Source organism: Agelaius phoeniceus, chromosome 3, assembly GCF_051311805.1.
Source record: "Agelaius phoeniceus isolate bAgePho1 chromosome 3, bAgePho1.hap1, whole genome shotgun sequence".
NCBI classification, from domain to species: domain Eukaryota; kingdom Metazoa; phylum Chordata; class Aves; order Passeriformes; family Icteridae; genus Agelaius; species Agelaius phoeniceus.
Window position 1 is genome coordinate 92,212,204 of NC_135267.1, and position 23,361 is coordinate 92,235,564.

At 39.9% G+C, this 23,361-nt stretch overlaps 1 long non-coding RNA gene across 1 annotated transcript in view; it reads right to left on the reverse strand.

The window, feature by feature from the left end:
- Positions 1-1,875: 1,875 nt before the first annotated feature.
- Positions 1,876-23,361, reverse strand: part of LOC129118932 (uncharacterized) — a 39,905-nt gene continuing 18,419 nt past the window's right edge. The window contains exons 3-5 of the long non-coding RNA XR_013181680.1: positions 22,100-22,219; positions 3,357-3,432; positions 1,876-2,020 (exon numbers count right to left, since the gene is read on the reverse strand). This is a non-coding gene — a long non-coding RNA (uncharacterized LOC129118932). The remainder of the gene's footprint in view (positions 2,021-3,356; positions 3,433-22,099; positions 22,220-23,361) is intronic.

The following is a 23,361-nucleotide window of genomic DNA, read 5'->3' on the forward strand; positions in this document are numbered from 1 at the left end:
AACCCTCTAGGAATAACGCGACAAGTCTGCGGCATGTAAGCATTTGACTTACAAATGAGGAGATATTTTGGCTTCATACACGTGGATTCCTCCAGTACCATTAAAAATACATAATAGCTTTCAGTTCAGCTGTATTTCTTTGTGGGCTTACCTTTCTAGGGAGTACTCTGAACTATTCCCCATCCTTACACTCCCCATATGCCTCTCCAACATCCTCCATGCTAAACTGAGCCAGAGTCTCTTCTTCTCCTATGGCGTGTGTTTACTGGGGAAGCCCTCTCTGATTCCCATTAGTCCAAGTCAGCCTCACCATCCTGACATCATAACTTGCATTTCCACTTCTGTCCCCCAGCTCCCACTAATACATTTACACAAAAATTTCCTTGACTGATTGATTTTACCAGGCTTCAGAAATACTTACATGAAGGGTGGGAAAAAAAGACAGCTTCTACATTGGAGGTGGATGGGATACACTATATTACTTAATCTTCTTCACATATTTCTTTCCAACCTTTTTGATTACATTTCTTTTATAAGTGGAGTCTACAAAGTGGTTTTGGTTGATATGTGATAATATAAGGAGAATGAAATGGCTTTGTTTTGTTGAGTTTATTAAGGAGCTTTTATACCATTCCTGGAGCTATGATCACATTTCTGGTAATTTCTTCTTTGGTTTTTTTTTTTAATATTGGCTACTCTTCCTATTAGCAATAGGGTGAAACTGTAAAAACTAGAACACCTCCATTTTCAGTAAAGCTTTTAATAATTCAGAAAGAGGCAAGAACGTACTGCTTTAATCCTGACTGGAGTACTGTTTTATACAATGCAATTCCACACCAATTGTTATTCACAAAATAGAGGAAGACTATGGGAATGAATATTCATTTAATTACCTTACCTTTTTAGCTCTCATTTAGAACTTTACCAAAATTAGACTTGCCACAGGGTTTTATCTCAATTTTTTTTGGTCTTTTTGCCCTGTTCTCATGATAGTTGTTCCATTCTCTATAAAAGGTTAGATTTCAAGCCACTCGACCTAAGTGAGATATCCTCAGAATTTTCTGCTGGGTCATTAATGTCCTAATCTGGGTTTGCTCAAGATGTAAAAATACATTTTTATTCTCTTTCACTCCTGGATAACAATGGGAGAGGAGAGGGAGAGGGAGAGGGAGAGGGAGAGGGAGAGGGAGAGGGAGAGGGAGAGGGAGAGGGAGAGGGAGAGGGAGAGGGAGAGGGAGAGGGAGAGGGAGAGGGAGAGGGAGAGGGAGAGGGAGAGGGAGAGGGAGAGGGAGAGGAGAGGAGAGGAGAGGAGAGGAGAGGAGAGGAGAGGAGAGGAGAGGAGAGGAGAGGAGAGGAGAGGAGAGGATTCTTCCATTGAAATGAGTAGCACTGTTTTTAATGAAAGAGGAGATTTGTGAGATTTTAGTTTTCCACTAAAGCCTTTTCACATACAGCTTTTTTTTAGTTCCTAATCTGAGCTTTATATAGACAGTTTAATCACTCTTGATAGAAAACCTGGTCTCCAATCCTATTTGGCTGAAAACCCAAGGCTTTACTTGCTGCAAGATTAGCTCTCCAGAGACCATCCTTTCTTATGCTTATATATCTGTCTTGAAAGCTGTTCAACAGATTGTAGGCAATTTTAAGCTTCAGATTAACTACATTTTTTAAAAAAATGAAAATGTGTCATGGTCTTTTTAGAACCATTCAGGTTGAGAAATGTGAACTCTTATTTTCTACAGACAGAAAATATTAGACTACTCTGGACCTAAATATAAAGAAGATTTTGGGAGAAAAAAATAGGGATTTTTTTTCTTTTAACCTTTCAAATGTGGTTTCCAAAATGTCTTTGATAAATAAACACTTACCTCAGGAATGTTTTAAATGATGATGTCACAAATAGAGTGTGTTCCTTCATTTGTTTACTCTGCATTTGCTCTTTGCATTTGTAACCGTTAGATGGAGATTAAAGCAGGGATTACACCAGGCACAGTTTCAGATCAAATGGAAATTCTAAATTCTGTAAAAATGAGAATTTCTAAGTTTAAAAACCAGTAAAAGGGGTACCTTCCATCCTTCCCAATAAAGCATGCACGCAGTTAAATTATAAAACTCCTTCTGTCAGAATTTCTAAGTTGAAAGAGAATGGAACATTAAACTTATAAGAAAAATACCAAATGTTATGATGATAAAATGACATTATGAATTATATTAAATAACATGCATATTTCATATAATATGAAGGGTATATAAATGATAATGAAGGACTAAATAGAGGCTGTCTGCTATGATGGGATCCACTACAACCACAAGGGTTGCTGGATTCATTGCCCTCCTTCAATTTTCTGCTGTATGTGTTGCACCTTCCTCACGTGCTCAAAGCTAGCTCTGATGACAAGTGAGGTGTTCAACCAGACAAATTCCTGGCCTGAGCCAATCTGGCCATCCTCTCACAGGTTTCTCCCTGGGAACCATCACACTGCCTTCAACAGCTCAACTATTTTATCACCCAAGTGATATTATATATTCATATTTCATATTTCGTGACCCCTGAGGTGTTCTCGGGGGACAGGGAGAGAAAAGAAGACAGAAAGAGGGCCCCAAGGAGTCTCCTGGATGGGATATAGCCCTGTTCAACCAAAGCAGCTGTTAAAATTGAGTTTACCTCCTGGACTGCTTGTCGCAAAACTTCTTTTGAACATCACCCACTTTTTTTTTGCTCCTGTCCTGTCTGTGCACCACTCAGTCTCTGCTTGGTAGGTGGCGCCTTATCTTCCCTCTCATCTCATCCACAAGCTCATGAGGAACATGGGAGCCACCAATGTGTCCCAGACAAGCTGGATAGAACTTTCTGCTGGTCACCATCTGCTGAGCTGGGTCATATTAAAGGTCCATTACACCCCTGGATTTACATACATGCTGCTACATTCACATGCATAAAAAATAAATTGTTTTTTTTAGCAGCCTTTTAAATAGTGGAGGAGATTCTTAAAAAAAAACCCAACCTTTTCTGAAGGTGCTTAAAAGATTTTGAACAGAAGTATGACAGAATAAAAATATATATAAATACACACACACACACACATATATATATACACAGACAGCTCATTGTATTTTACCTTTTAGAACGAATAGTTTTACCCTTTATGGCAAAAGAGAAATTTTTGGCACCTGGCTCTTCCCATGTCACATGTATATGTCTGGAATTGTTTCACTGTACTTGAGGGGCTCATTAATTTCAAGGGCTGTGATTGCACTTTGTGTCTATCACAGGCTGAGCTGTGCAGGAATCCAATGGATTCAGACAGTATTCAAGAAGAATCAGACACTCCCAGAGAGTGGAAAAACATTGTCACCTGGCTCCTGCTCACATTGCTCATCCTCTGCACGTTCCCAGCCGTGGATATAGTGCAGGTTGTGTGATAGCAAGGTCTAGAAAAGAAAAGGAAGAACGGAATTGGCTTTCTTTTCTCTCCAAGTACAAACATGAGAATGTGCATCAGCCAGCTGCTGCATGATCTGTCTCAGATCTCAGGAGGCACACCAACAGGACAGTCATCAGCAAAGCAACTGGGTAGCTAAAGAGCAGCTCAAAATTGATTTATCAGCCATAAGGTCTGAATATCTCCAAATCTGCCTTGAATAAATACAAGACTTCTTTTTAGTGTGTGACAATTAAAATCTATATTTTCAAACAGAACAGATTTCCAGGCTCTATTAAAACAAGAAGTGAAAAACACAGACCAGCTGAAAAACACTCAGTTTGATTCAAAGTGTCACCCTGTGTCTGTTGTATGCCAGGAGTATTTACAAGAGCAGTGTTAATTCATGAGTAAGGCCAGAAAAAAAGTGGACATGGTCCCTTTCAGTTAGATCTATTTATATTAGCCTATAACAGGAAGGGAAATTCTGATACTAATCTATAAACTCCCAGTAATCTGCTATTACATTAAGTATGATTAATTCAGTTATCTCTTCTTTAATAATTCATCCAACTACATTAATCAACTTTTCATTAATAGAAAAGGTAATCAGGATTTTTTTATCAAGAAAAAAGTCATCTAGACTAGAAGCATAATTATCTTTACTAAGAAATTCTTTTGTTTGACAAAATATTTGGCTAGTTCAATCAAAATGCAAATTATACCCCTGTGGAGAAAAAAAAGACAGTACTTAACTGCAAAATGTTCCAGGATTGCACAGACCTTGCTGGTAACGATTTATTTTGGAAGATCTCACTCTCAAAGTTCAATCTCATGCGTCATGGATTAAATTGCTGTGTATTTTTCACAACAACATCTTAAGTCTGGGAGGAAATCTTCCCAAAGATTCAGTGCTTGGCTTGCTGAAAGCACAGTCCTCGTATTTTTGCTGTACCCACTATCCATGCCTGTATATCTTATACCGACCAAACAGTAATTCTCTTGGAATTTCTCTGTCTGGTCATGGCCACAGCACAAAAATACAATATAAATAGTTAAATATTAGCAGCCTCCTCACCAGAAGCTGCCAGTTGTTTTTCCACAAGGGGGTGAAGGCGGTGTGTACCACTCACAATTCTTGGTGGTGCTAGGACCCCTTACAGCTGCACCTCACCTCTCTACTTGTGTTATTCACTGCATGAGGCCTTGGTTTTGTCTTCCAGTTGGTGTTCAATGTGCCCAGTGTAATGGCACAACTCAATCCTGTACATCTCACAGCCCATGTCATTTCTTGCCATGCACATTAGCACATCACAGCAGCAGAACCTGTACTTTTCTTGAGTTTCCCCAGCTATCTCATGGCCTCTCCTGCAGAAATCAGTTCCACATGATTAATTTCAAGATAGTTGTCCTTTTTTCTGTATACTTCTTACCAAAATAAATAAAGAGATCAGGGGAAAAATACATGTTTCCATGCAAGTTAGATACCCTCCTTCATTTTCTCTCCAAGCCCTTCAGGCTTTCAAATGCTTAGGAGGTGAGGTTATACTTGACAGCACAGCAAGGTTTTTCTGCATTCTGGGTTTTTTAATTTAAAAACTGAACTTTGGCGTCTTAGAGCTATACAGATTTTTTTTCACAATCTGTATAGGTAGTTCAAAAGAGAGGGAACATATTAGAAAGAAAACTTGCCTGCCACATTTACAATAATAATTAGGCTAACTGCTGAGCCAAGAATCAAAGAGTAAAATTTCATTTCTCAAGCCCCATGTTCCTCCTCCTGTGGCACTTGAAGAGCAAAGCTCTGGAGAGGAAGGGAAAGGAAAGGATTTGCTTCTGGGCATCCACAAGCTGACAAGCCAGAGCAGCACAGCTTCCAGCTTGATCTTGAACCCTGCTGGGAACTATGAACTTGTTACTGCCCTGGCTCCTCTGTGAAGCCTGATCTGATGGGAATTCTCAAAGCACATCTGCTGGCTTGGGCCCTGCAAGGAAGAGGAGCAGAGTAGTCTGTTTTTATAGGCTGGCTTCATTGCCAGCTTCTACATCTTCTTGCCTCTCCTTTTCTGTTTCCTTCATCCTCGCCATCTCCTTTTTCTCCCTCCTGATTTACCACCTCAAGTATCAGCCCCAGCATGCCTGTGCTGAGCCACACCTGTAACTGCTTTACTACATTTATTAGTGTCTTTGGAAACAGTTCAACTCCAACAGACTATTTAAATATGCCTTTTGACAGAGCATGATCTTGGGCACCATTAAAAAGTGAGAGAATTTTCCTTCAGTAGGAACCTGTCTTCCTGCCACCACTCCAGCACCTGTTTAGGTGTTTTGTTAAGCATTCATTGGAAAAGGAACTGAACTCCAGTCCTTCCTCCACAGGCCACAAGTTATCAGTCTGTAACTCCTCCTAAGCCAGTCCATGCTACAGGAACTATGTAAGGGAAGCTTGTGGAGCTCCATCTCAAAAATACAAACAATCTAGTAGTTATTTCAGTCTGGACTATGGGATATGAATATACTCAGGCAGAATTCCAGTTAGGAAGTCACTGGTGACCAATTTGTCTACTATGCAGTTGGGAAACACTTTGCAATTAATTCAGCCTCTATTGAATTACATTATGACCCTTTGAAATCAAGAAATTTGAGACAGAGGGAGACAGAGATGCTCTTTTAGGCAAGGAAATTTTAGTTTGTATAAGGCCTCTAGATGATATAGGAACATTGGCTTTGTTGTTCATCATGTGCTTGGGGGCATAAATTTTCACTGATCACATACCAAATGTCACCATGATCAAGAAAAAATAATCACACCTAAAACAGCAGCGTGCAAGACAACATCACTGACACAAGGTGAGACTCAGCAACTACAGCCATCAAAACCAATGTCTGGGTGTGAGCTGAGACACTGGATGGTGGGAAGGGACATATGGACTACGTCCAGTGCAGTCTGCAAATATTTAAGCATACCTAGGGAATGAAAATGCAACCTATATTTGGATGCTCATGTAAAACATATTTTAAAAAATGTACAGTTTGATGGTGTATAACATTCACTTTGGCAATTTAGCAAAACTGCTGGGGTTCTAGGGATGAAGACAGATCTTTGCAGTCAATACAGAATGCATTATCTTACCACACACCATTTTCTCCTCCTGATTTGCTGCTCTTTTATTAGAGCAAAACACCCATCTTTACATTAGCTATTGTTTATAGACCTGTAAGGGACAGGAAATTACCTCCTCTTCTATAAATACCCCATTACTAATAACTCTGGATTTAGTTTTAAGATTTGCTTCCCTGGCAGATATAGCTCAATTCAGTTTAAAAAAGAGGGAAGTTGAAAATCAGTCCTAAATAAGGAGTGACAGAGTGGAGTTGTAGGAAATATGGACTGAACATGATCCTGGAAAAGACATTGGCAAATGAAACAGGTTTGCCAGGTCTCCTCACTGAAATATCACCTTTATTAAGGATTATTTATGACAAAATTGTGTTTGCTGAAACTCTCCTTTGCAACATAAATCCAGGAATGACAAGTTAGTCAGACACAGCAATTTGTAGCACATTCAATTCTGGAATACTTTCTGTATTCTGAATTTACTTTATTCTCCCATATGTAAATCTTGGCTCATGCAGATTAACAAATAGGAGATTTTTCATTTGATTTATATGATAAACAGATGGTTTCTTATGTTAAGAAACATTAATATTCTCATGTTAAGGATATTTTCCCCCCTTCTTTTTTGCCTTTTTTTAAGAAACAATCTCTACTCTAGTTTTAAGACTTTCCACAACAGAAAGAGGATTTTGGAGAAACTTTGCTTGGAGATTATAAGAATCTAGGAAGTATTTCTGTCTGTGCTGGAAAGAAGAGCTACATGTATCAGTGCTTCTTCCTTCTGTGGTTGGATGTAGGATAAAGTAATATTTATCTAGCCTTTTGGACACAACTTTTTATAATTTATCCCTGATGCTTCACATCACCACACCTTCTTCAGTGCTGCTCCATCTCACTGGCCCAAGAGTGGATTAAGCAGACTCCAGCAGGGATGAGGAGCAAAAGGAAAAAAATCTGTCCCAGATGATGTTAATGGCAAAATTCCTGCTCTCTTCCAGAGGGAGCCAAGATCTCACTGGCATTATTTTGCCAAGCTCCCCTGAGCTGTCCAGTGGAATTCATCTGTTTTGAGTTGGGCTAAACCAACACTCAGGTTGGTCTAAGGTCTCACAGTCCTGAGGAAAACAAAGAGCTACCACCTCAAGGCATAATATGTAACCATAAATCAGTCCCCAGTTTTCCCCTGATTTCTGCAAATTTAATTCAGGTTTAAAACCACAAGAGTGCTGCTTGATATTAACTGTGCTGGGAAACCCAGCAACACAGGTCTGCTCTGCATTTGAGCTGATTGAACTAATATTGCATTTTGCTACCTAGAAAAGCAGAAGGACTCCAAAGAAAAGCATATTGGCAATTCAAAGCAAACATTTAAAAGGCACACCAGGATTTCCAGCAAGACATATTGATAATTCTTTTTCCACCCTAAGAAGATAGTTATTGGTAGAACTTTTAAGTAAAGCAAAGATTTTTTAAAAGGGACACTTCTGTTTTGTTTAGACTTTTGTAACAGACCAAGTGCTGTTATACCTCAGAGTTATGAACCCATATAAAATGGTCAGCATGAAACAGGCTCTGTCTACCTTTGAAAAATTGCTGGTGATACTGTGGTCTTTCCTGATTGCAAGTCACAGGACATTCAGGGTTATTTTTTATTTTCAGCTGACATTGTTAACTAAAATGTCCCACCAGGTATCTCAGGAACTGCACACTGATGGTAGAAACAGGACAGATAATTTGTTGGCAGTAATGGTCATTGAGTTCTATCTCCCTATAATCCAGGCTTTACACAGCTCTGACTTGTGCATGTCTGATTGTTTAATGTAACACTTGGCAAACCTAATTTAAAACCACAGACTTCTCATAAACCCAGTATTGTTCAGATGTGAGTGAACAAGCTGATGACCAAATCTTGTATTTAGCACTGTGTTCTATATGGAAGAATTTTATTGTAAAAATCAGAAGGAAAAAATCTGTAATTTCATTTGCATTAAAAATTAAAACATTAATGCTGCAATGCTGCCACCATTTCTCATAATAGTTTCATCTATGAATTGCATTTGTGTTTTTTCTATGTGGCTCCCTTGGATAAATCACACCACAGATTCTTGCTTAGCCTGTTTAAACATTGGTTTTACTCTTGTAGATGCACTTTAGTCTTTGTAATTTCTGGACCAAGTGAATGCTTGGAGATAGTAATGCCCATGTTCAGCTCTCAGTCTCATCATATTTTGGGCAAAACCATTTGGGTAATCCTCCTTTAGCACATCCATGATGGAAAAAGAAAAACAAAGAAGAGATCCTTCCAGTAATCCAAGTTCAGAAGGTAAAAAATCACTCCAAATTCCTAAATCAAAATTGTTTGCAGTGCTGCATTTCCTGTGCACTCTGTAGCATCCCAAGCTTCAGAATGGATGCACATCAGGCCTCTCGAGGGCAGCCAAAGGGCCACTGCCTGGGCAGTTAGAAATCAAGTCAGGCTTTCATTCCAACTTCCTTTAGCAGGCTTTTGCTCACTCAGATTACTCTTTTTTCCTCATTTTTACTAGGAAATTTATATTACTTATATGTAAGTGTCCATTCTGTATTTTTATGTTAACTGTGAAATAGATGCAGAAAATACTAAAACTTCATTCGTGGCACTTTTCTGAGGACAAAGGTAGGCACTCTACAGTCTTAGAACATCTGTGTTTATGTAGATTATAATCCAGTCCTTTTTCCCTTCAAATTTTGCAAAGATGTAGCCTCTTGAAAGCAATTTTCTATTGCTAGACTGTTCTGAATTAAAGTTCCCCCCAAAACTTAACAACTTATTTTCATACTGCTTTCACACTTTCTGATTCATTAAAATACAAATTCAATCCTCAAAATAGAAACCTGAGCTTTCCAAAGAAAATGTGTGAAGAGCCTTAAATTATGAATGTAAAAAACATACATTCATAGTGCCACTGACATGATTCATTTTCTGTTCCCAAATGCTTTCTTTAATCCAGAACTTTTGAGTTGAGAAAGTTCTGCTGGTATGAAACAAAATCTCTTCAAAACAGTGTATTCCATGACTAAAACTATGAAACAACAGATTTATGGAGAGCATGGGTCAAAATACCCACCTTTGTTTATTCAGTGTAACTTCTTCCATATTTATATGAACATGGGAACCAGGAATGGACATGGCCCATTCCTGTGATGTGACCTGCTGGGAGGTTTCAGATGATGACAGTGTCAGTGCCTCAGGCTCACTCACAGCATCCTGAGAGGGTTCCTGCAGGCTGGATACGTGGCACAGACATTCCTCCTCCCCACAGCACAGCTGCAAACTGCTCCAGCTCACAGGGAACAGGTCCTGGTCTGCTCCAGGCAAAGCCTAAGGCTTGTGTCCTTGCCCTTGTTTACTTTCCTAAAAGCACCAAACATAATACTAATAAAGCACCATTTATCCTGAACATTCCACAACCATGGAGTCATCAGTTATGAAGAGTGAAATATCTTTTCTTAAAATAAAGATATCTCTTTTACTTTGTTTTAGGCAGCCTTGCAGAACCCAGCATAAAAAGAAAACACACACAGAATGCAGCTACTCTCTGAGGACACAGTTAAGTGCAAATAAATTATCTTTGTGTTTGTGTGTGTGTTTAGAAACACTGAGAGTCAACTTTTCAGTATGAACTTTCAGTTCTGTCTGTTTTAAATTAAAAGATCAACAAAACCTTGCAGCCATATTTTATAATCTGTATTACTTATGTCAATAACAAATAGTTAAGAACAAGCTCAACTAACTGACTCCATCTCAACATGAAACTCAGTTTTACAATTCAGTGAAAAAGAAAAGAACCAGACTGCCACAATAATAAATTCTTCTTATAACCCCTACCATCTTCCCGTGGATCCATAACATTTTCCTACATATACTTTATGGCAGTAGCTAGTAGTCTCTTTTACCATGTAAATCTAGACTCATAGCAGGCATTAAGGTTTCTTTCCAGGGAGCTGATGCATTGTTCCCTTCCAGGCCCAGCAGTGCCTCAGAGCTGTTGCTGAATTAGCTTGTCCCCAGGAGATGCTGCTTCGTGCTCTGAGCTAGGGAGGGACCTCAGGGAGTTCAGTGCAAGGTTGAAGGCAGCTCCCACAGGCTGACATGATGATTAATGCCTGTGCTGGCCACAATGGAGTCACACTTAATTTACACCTGTGTAAACAACTGGAGATGCAGCCCGAAGGATTTGATCCTGCTGGAGAGTAACTTTGGCAGGTTTGCACTGGTGGCAGTGGGAGCGTGCAGCAGTCAGGTCCTGCCTGTTCTAATAAGTGTCTCTAAGCCCCTGGAAAGCTTGCTTTAAAAATGATTTCAAAAAGCAAGCTGTCTATCATTTATTGACACTGTGAGATTCTCTTAGCCACTCACACAGAGGCTAAAGCTATATTTCAGCTTGGAGAGAGAGAGAGATTTTCCAAAATCCTTGCCATTTTATTCAGCATGATATAAATAGATAATCTACAGGAGTCTATTGTAATCTCACTGTTTTTAAAACAAATCCAAGGACCCACACTTCAACAGCATGTGCCCTCATTTACACACCCTCCATGGTATAACCTGTGCCTCAGACCCCTCTCCTTGGTCTCTCTGGGCAATGAGAGCTGAGGTCTCAGCCCTGCCCCATCCCCCTGGCTGAATTCACACCTAGCATCCACCTTCAGCCTCCTACCACTGGCAATGGCAACTGGAAAACTTTGTGCCTCTGACTTTCAAATATTCACCTCTGTGTTTTCCCTTGAAGCTGTGGTACTGCTTTTGTGCTGCTCCTGCCTTGGCCCTGGTCTGTCAGATCAATGCATTCATTAAGAAAATCTTCACTGCCCAGATGATGAACAGACATCATAAAATCATTATATTTGACAATTCTTATTACAGGTTTTATATGGTGGCTACATTTCTGCTACAAAAAAAGACTCAGAAGATTTTCCCTGATGTATAACCTTTCCAACAAGAGGAGGAATGTAATTAAAGTCTATTTTCTAGAAGTCTGCTTTGTTCAAAGATGAATCCAGACCTCATTCCTCACATTCCCTTAGTTTTATGGTAATTGTGAATAAAGTGAAGGGAGCTGCAAATATCTTTACAATTGTTTTATATTACTTGGACAGATAATTATTTGGTTGTGCCAACAAATGCATACTTAGCCTTCAACCAGTGAAAGAAATTATATGCATTTTTCTAGACATAATTGTGTGCAGATGAAAGAGCAATAATAAATTCTGAGACCCAAACTAAGATCCCTTTGAAAAATCAAGAACTTAACTCTTCTCACACCCCAAAAATTAAGTTTCAATTTTAGGATAAAAAGCTTCAGATTTTCATTTTCAGTGTGATTCAAGGAAATTTTGAGGCTGAGAACTCTGCAGTTGGCGGGGAGGGAAAAATTTCCCCTCTCTAGTGAACAGCACTTAGGACTGTATCTAAGCCCCTTGGAAACACCATAGTTTGCCCTGGGCACAGTACAAAGTATATTGCTCTTCTCCCCAAGAACAGGTGGGATAGTTCTGTCTATCTCCCAGTAATCATTGAGGTATTTTAGAATGAGAATTCAGCACACAGTTAAACACAAGTATTGTCATCTTAGTTTTCTGTACTTTCCAATGCTCACCTCTCAGGAATTCAGGGGAGGATGAAAGAGGTAAAAACTTCTCAGTCTCTGATGCATGAAATGCCCCTACATAGTTAAAGTATTTCCCCAGGTGCTCCTAGTTTACAGATTTGGAAGCATCCCCTATGGACAGCACAGTGGCAGCACAACAGGACAATCCTCAGTGCTGCTCATGCCTGAGCCAGGTGTCACTGAGTGACATCTCCCTGCTTAGCTGGGAAAAACTGCTCCTCCAGGTATGAGGGACTTAAAACCACAATTCAGTGACTAAAAAATATGTGACCCAGATGTCTCTATCACTGCAGCAAAATGCACCAAATGTCTTGAAATGTCAGTGGGCAAGGGTGCATGCTCCTTTTTCTGTTTGAATGATCATCATCATATCCACATGCTCAGCTATGGTATTAACCATCAATAAAAGGCAGGTTTTAGGGAGTTCCTTACAATTTTTTTTTCATATCATATTTCTAATGAGAGAGAAAATCACCTCCTGTATTGTTTTGACACATCCTTTCTCTGGAAAGACAACTCAATGAAGTAACAGAAAATAAAACATGGCTTAAAATATTTTCAGTGACCAAATCAAACCTTAGGTGAAAAACTCTTCCGTGTAATGACATATGGATTTTCCCTCAAGTGATATTGATATTTCAATGTGCTAGGTGCTAGATGAACAGACAAATTCATACTAAAATCCTAATTCTTGACCTGTTACCCTAAGGAAAAACGTGTAATGCAAAACTTTCATTATACTCAAAATGCAGTCTCCTAGGTGGAGAGAAGGATGAAGAAACTCCAGCCCATGGCTTGTTTTTGACAGTCCCTGAGCAGCACTGGGTAATGAGTTATTCTGTGTGCCTCAGCAGGGTGAGAAAAGCCAGGGCTCACTGCAAGGCAGGGCTGCTGAATTATCTCCTCTCACCTGTCACAGTCACCACCTGGAGATTTGACATCCCCCAGCCCATTAGCACACAATCCTCCCCCATGGGCCTTCTAGCAGCCATGGAGCACCTGTTTCCCTGCCAGCTCAGGTAAAGTGCAGATTTTCTGTGTCATTTAGTCATTCCTTGTCCCCCAAGGCCAGTGGTACACATGTTTTGGAGAGGAGCATTCCTGCTAGATACAGGGAGGATTTATGACAAAAATTGGGCTGCTGTGCTCCCAAGTGGGGAAAACAAGCCTAAGCTTGTTTTCTAGCTCACCTAAGCTAGAAAGATAGAGCAGCAAAGACAGCTTCTAGCCAGCAGGAGAGAGATAAGGAGCACCTTTTCCAATTTATTAAGCTCTTGCAGGATGTCTTCCCATCTTTATATTTAACACAGAAGTTACCATATACCTATTGCTAATCTGAAATAAAATTACTTAACACATAATTTAAGAATATCTAACTCAGCCTAATATTTGTGGGGTGGTTTTTTTTTTTTTTTTGCAACGAATATCCAAAAAGCACGATTATCTAAACAGGAGGTTTCTTGCCCATCACTGTCTGCCTTCAGTTTAAACAGGATGAGATTGCAGAAAACCAGCAGAGATTGCTCAGTTCAGACAGCTCTGCTCACTACCAGGAGTTTCCCAACGTGCTACAGCTGCAGACTGGCACATGTGTGCATCCATCACTCTGCTCCAGTCACTCCACTGAATGTATGGCAAGGATGAATTTAGGCTGATATGTCTAATGCAAGAGAAAGCCCAAAGCAGTGGAAAAAATGAAGAATGTCCATTTAGGGACAGTATTGTTTTACTTATTAAATTATCTCTGTTAAAGCAATATCACTGACATAGTAAAATGGTGGAGTTCAGGTGCCCTTCAAGATCTTCTAATTCCTAATCATTACCCTCAGCAACTGTGTATAATATATCAATTTTAGCCCATGTGGAGAATCATTACCCTTTGACTCTGAATGTGCAGAAGAGAATTTAAGAACAGCATTCTGTTTCCCACATGATAGCAGACTAAATATTTCCATTAAGATTGCCTAGTCTGAGTGATATTTTTTGTCACTGCATTATATAAATATTAAAATATTGGGAACTTTTAATGTTCCACAGTGCTGAAACCATTCCTTCTGGATTTACTGAGGCATCCCAGAACCTTTCATAGTCTTCCAGTCTCACAACACAGAATAGCTGGTCTTCCTGTGCATATCTTAAAACATTATTCACAGCTGTGTTCGGACACACATTTTGAGACTGCTATAGACAGGGCTGGCTGTAGCTGCCTGTGGCTGCAATGTGGGTGGGAGACTGTGCAAAGACATTTATCTAAAGAGGAAATTCTCCCCCTTTTTGTTTCATTCCCCTATTTTTCCTTAAATGTATATAGGATGCATGAAAAGTGCTGTAGTTGAAGCATCTTTATTGCTCAAAATCCCAGCAGTACCAAGCACATCCCCACCTGAGAGGCTCAGAAAGAGCCCCAGCTCCCCTGCTCAGGCTGTCTTGTGGAGCACAACCAATAGAGTTTCCTTGTCTCCATGTCCTTGGGCTTTGGGACCCAGAGGCCCTCTTAAATACTTGGGAAAAATAAAAATAACAAGAGTAATAAACTGTAAAAGGTCTAAGAGTAAACTAGTTCACTGCTAGACCTCTGTATTGCTAATTTTTGAAGATTCTGTGGGGTCAGTACCAAAGCTTTGGAAGGTGTTCTATACACCCTCTGGGAGACCCCTGTGACAAAATCTGTGTAGCATCCTGTACCTCTTTATAAATCAAGTAATCCATAACCTAAGCTAGAATCCACCTCAAGAGGACAATTTCAAGATATCAGTCAAGGCACCTTATCAAGTCCTATCCAGTTCTACTGAGCTTCACACAATAGTGAATTAACACAAGGATTATTTAGCATTTGTTCACACTGGGCATAGTTTCCTGGTAGTTGTAACTTAGTTGCTTAGAACATCTTGGACATCTTTTACAAGCACACCAAAATCACCCTTCCTCAAGAGAGATTCAGGCCATAGGTGGCTGATTTGATGGCTAAATGGGAAATTCCATCTCTAACATCCCAAGATGTAACTATCACACCACTTGTAACAATGACTGAAAAAACCTCCATAAATTAAGCACCTGCAAAGAGCAGCTTTTTGTCACATACACATCATTAGGAAATAAAATATGGAGGCTATTTGGTATCAGTTATGGCTGGCCAACCAGCTGGATTTCTACCACATCAAATTTCTTGCCTGTTTTTCTTCTATGGAGACAACTGGGAAAAAACACACTGAGGTCCTGGGGAACAGCTGGGTACTCTCCAGACAGGTCTGTTTATACATTTCAACCTTGATCTACAGAGAAAAAGAGCACCTGAAAATTGAAATGTTAACCAGACATTCACTGTTAGGACCTTTTCTCTACTTTTTTGTTAAACAGCTCTGCAAAGCTCAAACAAAGGCAGAGGAAGCAGCTCTTTCTCTCTCTGCCTGCCCAGCAGCAAGTCCTTGGGGCTCTGCACCACAAGGGTGTCCCCAGCTGCAGCCTGGTTGCTCCTGGATCCTCCTGACACCCCCATCTCCCACAGCCTGTTTGCTCTTAAATACCAAGTGAGGTGTTTCACATGAGTGGTAAACCTCCCTTTTCCATTAGGAAAAGCTGTGAGATGTAAAATGACCTGGAACATGCCTGAAAAAAAAAAAAATCATCAATGGTTAATTGTGCTTGCACTGGAAAGGAAGCAATTAATCAATTCCAGCGTGGACATTTATTTACAGTAGTAGATTATGAAGGCAAAGCAACCTGTCAGGCTGTGCCTTCTGACTGTCTGTGGGTATTTGCCTTCAGACTTACCTGTGTGTATTCCAAAACCTTGCAGCTGGGATAATGAAAATAGCAAGTAAGCAATGAGAGAAAATGGTGCCACAGGAGCATTCTTTATGAAGGAAGCACATGGATGAAGTTATGATTTACCCTGGACCTAGCACATGAGCTTTTTGTGCAAGAATTCTTCCTCTCACGTTATTTTCAGCCTCCCTTGAACTCAGCACACGCTGAGCAGCAGGACCTGAGCCAAAGCAGAGGCTCAGCTCCCTGCAGACACCCTGGGGTCTCCAGCCCCTCACCCATCAGGGTGCATGAAATAATCAGCATGAAGGGGTTTACAGCCCAGGGCAGATGTGATTTTCCACTGTAAGGCATAACTGTGTTCAGAAAGTAGTTTAGGTTTTGCATAAATGTGGGCTGGTGACAAGATTCCAATGAAGTGAAGGTTATGAAATTCACATCATTTTTGTGAGTGACTTTTGTGAGTCATTACTATTAAGTAAGCAAAAAGTATTCAGTGTGTGTCCAACTGACTTTCAATAGCTTTGGAAAATTGTTTATCACAATTAAGGTTATCTGTGAACTTCTTCCTTCTGACAGAAGTAAACCATGCAGAGTTCAGACTTCCCAGAATTCAGATCAGCACAGAAGCTCCCTGCCAAATCCACATCTGAGACAATGAAAGCTGATCTGTTCCAAAGCATCCAGCTGTGTGAAAATGCAAGGTACAATACAAGACAAAAAATGTGGGCTAGGTACAATTCTTACTGCTCTTTACATTGATTTTATGCTCTTGTAACCTCTCTCTTTCAAAAGGTAAATGTCTTTAAAACACAAAAAATGCACTTGTAAGAGCAATGATTTTTTTAAAGGGTAACATGACATTAACCTAATCTTTCCTGTTTAATCAGCAGACAGAGCAAATGGGATATAACATGACTGTCCACATCCTCTGTGGCTTGAGCTCAGAGAGAAAGCTGATATGGAACACATTGATGGAGGGGAAAAAAGGGAAACAGGACTTTCTATGCACAAAGCACAGCTCTGTTATCAGCATGATTAAAGCCATTTACTGTAAAACAACAGCCTTCCAGAGCCTCCCAACATCCTGAACTCATTCTCCTGTTCTGGGGTAATTAGATGGGTTTCAAATGTAAAATATAAGCCTGTTTGTGGAAAAATGTTCTGCTAATCAAGATGCCTCACTATATCTGGTACAAGTTTTCATTTCTGTTCTTTCTAACATCTGTAACATAAGGGAGCCAATGGGGTTTTGCAAAAACATAACTAAAACCCTCTGCAACTCCAACTTGCCACAGGTTAAACCAAAACATATGAGAAGAGAAAATTCTGTAAGAAACACAAAGATAGGATGGCTGTCAGGAATGCAAGGAAAATAAGAGTTTTGTTTGAATTCTCACTTTAGGGAGTGAGAACATGCCTCTGTGTGTGTGTGCATGTGCGCACACATATCTGGGGTCAAGTCTTCTAGAACAGTTTTGAGGAGGGAGCACAAATCTCCTGTAGCCCTGAAAAGAGTTCTGATATTAGAAAAAAAAACTTTGGAGAAGAGGAGATAGCAGAGCTTCCAGCAGCACTGTTTTAGATCTATCTATTTTGTTTTCCTTCCAAGTCAGAGTTTCCAAGTAAAATTTTCTGGTGGCCATCCAGTTTCTCTTACCAATGTTCTTTTTCCAGGTTTTCCTTGTCCTTTGAGGCACCAAATTGCTGGCCAATGGCTATTGATTGCAGTCTTATTTTGCCTATTGCACCCCTCATTTCACTGTCCCAGACCTCTTTGCAAACCCAGTCTGTGTCTCCCTGTGGCACAGTAAGGAGAGGAGACCTCCCCTGCCCAGCCCTCCCTGGTGAGCTGTGCTCTCCCTCCCCAGGGCAGGGCCATACAGCATGGAAACTGCTCACCAGGGGAGAAGATTTAGGAACTAGAATGCACCTTTTGAAGTAGGCAAGATTTGATTAGCAGGGCTTACAGGCAGAAACCCTGCCAGAGGGATTTTAACAACGCAATACGGATGAACCTACATCTGCGTACACAAGTTTCAAGGAAGTGGATTTCTCCAAACCCAGCTGAGGGATCAATCTTTTCCCTGGTAATTACACAGGATTTTCTCCAAGGCAGTAGCATGATATTACCTGCCAGGATTAAGTGGCAGCCACCTGCTCCCTAACCAAGCCTGGGTGTAGTGAGCTTCCAGGCAAGATTGAATTACCTGAATGACAAGAGCCCAAAGAAACTCCAGCTCAGTGCCTGCAGTGAAGTGCACAGTGCAGCAGCTCAGGCCAGGTCAGCTCATCAGATCTCTCCCCACACCCAGGCACTGACTGATTAGGGCAGCATCCCATCACAGACAGCTCAAGGAAGGCAGCAGTCCAAGTGCCCCTGGAAGCTTTGAGCCCAGGTAAAATGGGGATTTTATGAGTGGACATGACAGTTCAAATATCCACACTTCATCCCAGAGCTTGAAAGGCAGAATCATCCACTGTGACCATTTCTCTCCAGACTGAGCAAATATCAGCTGTGGTAATTCCTTCCTCTTCAGAATGCTTCTGATAAATAAAATGACACAAGGGAAAAAGTGGATGCAGAAGCAGCAAGAGACTAATCAAACAACATTTTTCACATTCTAAATCATACATACCAATAGAAGATAATTAGTAAATTTGGATCACAGTCTCAGGTTTCTGATTTACATACAATTTGGTTTCAAAGTAGGTTCAGTCCATATTAATAATAATTGACAATAATCTTATAGGGGCTCCAGTGCCTTTTCCTACCATTTTAAAGGCAAATCCTGACTGCATCTGAACATCAGAATTGTTTGGAATAGATATGCCAACACTTTGCTGTTTTCTTTTGGTAATACTGAAAATGCTGTTTCTCATTAAAAAAGAACTGAGCCAAATTCTGCAAACTTCCAGTTTTGGTACAACTACTGGGCACTAACATGAAATCCTTGTTTGCTATAATTTCAGGAAGTTACCAGCCAGATTTTCAAGGCTGAAGGCTTGCTATGCCTATCTCTCTCTGTCTCCCTTGTTCTTATACCTTTCCTGAAGTATTAGTTGCCATTTGCATCAAAGGCTACTGGATTAGATGGACCTTTGCAGGACACATCTACCTCAGGGTTTGAGTAATTGAAGGAAACCTGAAACAGATTCATTATTCATTCAGAAGCACAGAATTTTAAACAGAAATTCTGTTCAAGTGGAAAGCTCACTTTTTTCCCCTTGTCTTTCATTCAGAAGATTACTTACCTTGATGCTTTCACTAGAACAAGTGTTTTGAACATTTCTGCATTGATTCTTGTAGATCTTTGACTTGAGACTACTTACTTTAGACTAAGTTTGAATATATTTATCAGTATATTAAAAGCAGCTATCTTAGCCATATATCTGAGATGGAATGAAGTGGACCAGAAAATAACATTATAGAGGAGTGTAACAAACATTTTCCAAAAGAAAAGAAAGGGGAGTGGGGGCACTGAGCTACATCTCCCTATAGGAGGGTCAAAAATACAGATATTGGCAACAGTTTCCCTGTATGTTGCATTGTGAGGGGAAATGTCATAGGCTGGACTAATGAATGGTTCCTGCTGATTTAGACTGAGAGGTTTGTTAGACTCCTGGCAAAAGCAAGATTAACTTACACTAATATTTGGTCATTAAGAAGTTCAGTGGATGCACAGTTTGGAGTTTCAGCAGGTACACACAGGTGGTATTTCACTGAGAGGGAACTAAAGCACAAGGAACAGTCAGAGGGAAAGTGACATAATGAAACAGCTCACAGCAGTGCTTGCTGAATTTTTGATGCCAAGACACTCTCTCTGCAACTTTACTATGGCTCATCTGGATAATTTCCCCTTTGCAATCAAAATCAGTTCAAAGCCAAGAGAGGCAGCCAAATCCAGGCAGCATACAGTGGATCTGCACCAAAAGCATCAACAGGTCCATGCCATTTATAAATGACACCAAATGACCCTGTCTTGTTTATACAAGAAAAGCTTGTCAGTTAAAAAAATCTATTTATATTTGAATGAAATCACTTTTTCCTTATCTACAATGCTTAGAAGAGATGAGCAGTGATCAGAACACTTTCTGTCTGCATGAGATTCGTGAACATTCTCCACTGTTTTGTAGATGCTCTTGTGACTCCAAATGGTTAATGGAAAAGACATTATGTTACTTTGACCTTTTGTCAGACTGATTTGGAACATCCATAAGTCTTTTTATTTGATTAAAAAGATGCCTTCTTTTTTTTCTTTTTCTCTTTTACCTGGTACGTTGGGGTTCTGGAACAAGGAGCATAACAGCCTTTTATTTGTTCTATCACATATCTCAGCTCTCTGTTCTTATATTACTTTAATTCACGCATCAGCACAAAATGTTTGATTAAAATAGATATGGGTGGGTGTGTGGTATAAATTGCACTTGAAACAGCAATCTGAAATGGGGTTAAGGAAAATTATGTCCTTATGATTAATTGCAGTACTTTTTTATTTGATGTGAGGTACATGCTAATGAGTGCTTTTAAAATATTCCTGTTGCTTCTTCTTTATTTATCTATCCACAAAGGCATTTGATTAACTGCTGTAAGTGGGCTTTTATAGAAGCATGCGTTACAAAACAGAGAAATAGGATTACAATAAATTTCTTAAAGTGGCAGATTCTAACATTGTCAGTCCAGGAAAATAATGAAATTGAGGACATCAGCCTTTAATTTTTCTGCCCTTTCATTCAACTGATATTGGCACAGAAGCTCCATCCTGCAGATATGGGAGTTTAAATTATGGGAGGAGAGGGTTCAGTCCATACTGTACATGAAAATGTTCAAGCAAGCCATTAACAAGATCTTCCAACACCTCTTTCCATCCCCTGACATGGTAAACTCTTCACTCTTCTGACTGATTTGGTCACTCCCATCAATTCAAAGACTGCCACAACCTACCAGGGATGCCAGGAGTGTCTGCCACTGGAAGCAAAGATCACCTACCCTCCATTGCTCCCACATGCACAAAGAAGACCAAACACAGTAAACACAATATATTTTGACCCTTAAGAAAGACAAAAGTCATATGAATAATATGTAGACAAATGAAGTTGACCCAAGTGGTTCATACAAGTCTGAAGCCTGTTTGAACTCAGTTCAATATCATATGCCTGTATTATAAAGTTTCTGTCATCATCTGCCCTTTTGAGCAACATCACTGTCTTTCAGGGAGTCCTTTGTTCAGCATCTCCTGCTACACAGAAATCACACACTTCACCAACCTTCTTGTAAGCATCTCATGGAGAGAAGTACCAGGACCTATATCCACAGCTCTAAAATGAATCAAAGTGCTTGACCATAATCAAACATATCATGGTGTGTATCTCCTCTACATTTACCACTCATCAGTTTTCAGGAAAATCTCTTTAGTAAAAATTGGCCATAACAATCCTCAGCTCTTGTGATCTCCATGTTGCAGTCATTTGCTAAAATCTGCCCTTTGCCAGCATTTTAAGCCACAACCTTCTGTTCATTATTAAATCACTCTAAAAAATATTACCAGCAAAAATTAATCTTTAGGAAACAGGAAAAATAGCTGCAGGACTCCATATGTTATCAGTCTTAATTTTATTCCCTCCAAGTCTCATAATCCTCCTTCCATTTGTTCCAATAGTTTACTTACCACCTCCCTGAGGGTTCCTGAGACAAATCACTCGTTATCTCTTGACCACAGATGTGACATTACTTAAAGTACAGGCTGAACAATGGTATCAGTCTCTGTGTTTTCCTCTCCCTTACTCTGTTGGAGCATGGGACTAATGCCACCCACTCTCTTGCACTTGATATTCAGAGAATTAAACACTTAACAAATACAAGCTGTTTTTTGGTTTTTTAAATAACCATAAGTGTCTCTCAGTAGATCACAATGAATTTGAACTCGTTTGACTGTGTAAGATAAGTCAATTTAAATATTTTTTTAGCATGTTTCGTGGTGAAACAGCATTTTACCAACAAGCTTGAAAGCAAGGATGACAGCTGGGCTGATGGCAGAGTAACCTCTTATCCTATGGAATTATTGCCAGGGCTGTTGACAAAAAAGTTAGACAACATTCCCACACTGAATATTTACCCCAGGATTCTAAATCAGAATACTTACTCCTGAAAATAATGCTTTCTGTTTAGATTAGGCAAGATTAATTCAACTTGCAGGGTCAACTTTGTAAGGCATAATCAGCAAAGGACTACAGCAGCATGACCTCAAGGACCAGATGGCAAACTAGAGAAAAATATGGAATACCAGGATTATTCAACAGCAAAAATTATGCATAAGCATTTATATAATACATGCTTTTTGAATAAAAAAACATTTATTCTACAGCTGGCAAGTAAAAGGAGAGGGTGGCTCACTAAGAACTGTTGTGATTGAAGAGCAAATTGAGCCAGAGCCACACATCAGAGAAGGCACAAGAAAAGGTGAGGCTGTCCAAGAGAAGGGAAGATCAAGAAGCACCAGTGTATGATGGCTAAAAGAAAAACTGGTGAGGAACAGGAAGAAAGTTAGGAAAGCTTGGATCTTTGTGGAGGCAGGAGAAGAGGAACAGGAAAGTACTGGTATGGTCAAGCTGCAGGGTTGGAAATGGGTTTTACCAGCAGAACAAACTCCACTTACCAATGTAATGCATCCAAATAGAACAGCACAGGGGGGGTGGTTGGTTGGTGGTTTTCCCCTCTCCCTCCCCATAAAATGTCTTTCAGAAAATCCACAATAATAAAAACTTAAACATCTTTCTCATCCTTTGCCAGCAGCTGTCTTTACAAGTCTCGTGTGATTTGGTGGCCAGGCACTAGTAAAATAAATTTCTATTTGCTACCAGTTCAATACTCAGCTGCTTTATCTGCAGATCCCTAGAAAATTTGATTTGCCCAGTCAAAGTACTTTGAGTCATATGCTGAGAAGGCGAGTAGAAACAGCTAATTCTGTATAAATTAGCTCTTTGTGACTTCACCAGTGTTTGCAGAGCACCTGCAGAAAAAATAATTACATTCCTTCAGAGCTCCTGGTGAAACAAGTCCCATATCTCTGGGAGCCAGGCCTTGGTTTAAGTGCACTCCTGGAGCAAAGATGGGAAAACACATGGAAATCAAGATTTTGCAGTTCTGTTGGCACAAGAGCACAACACAGTGTTTATTGAGAATAGCAAATTTTATGTTGACACTTTGGATCCTCACATCAGGGACAGCACCTCCTCTCTTTGTGGGTGTAGCAATCAACAAGCAAGGTAGTTGCCATCCAAATTGGCTTTGAGAGCACTAACGTAAGTAAATATTCCCTTTTATTGAGGGGCCAGCCACAAAATAATAAAATGCAATTACTGGGAGAGCAAGGGGGAAATTGCCTGCCTGCAATCACTCATAATA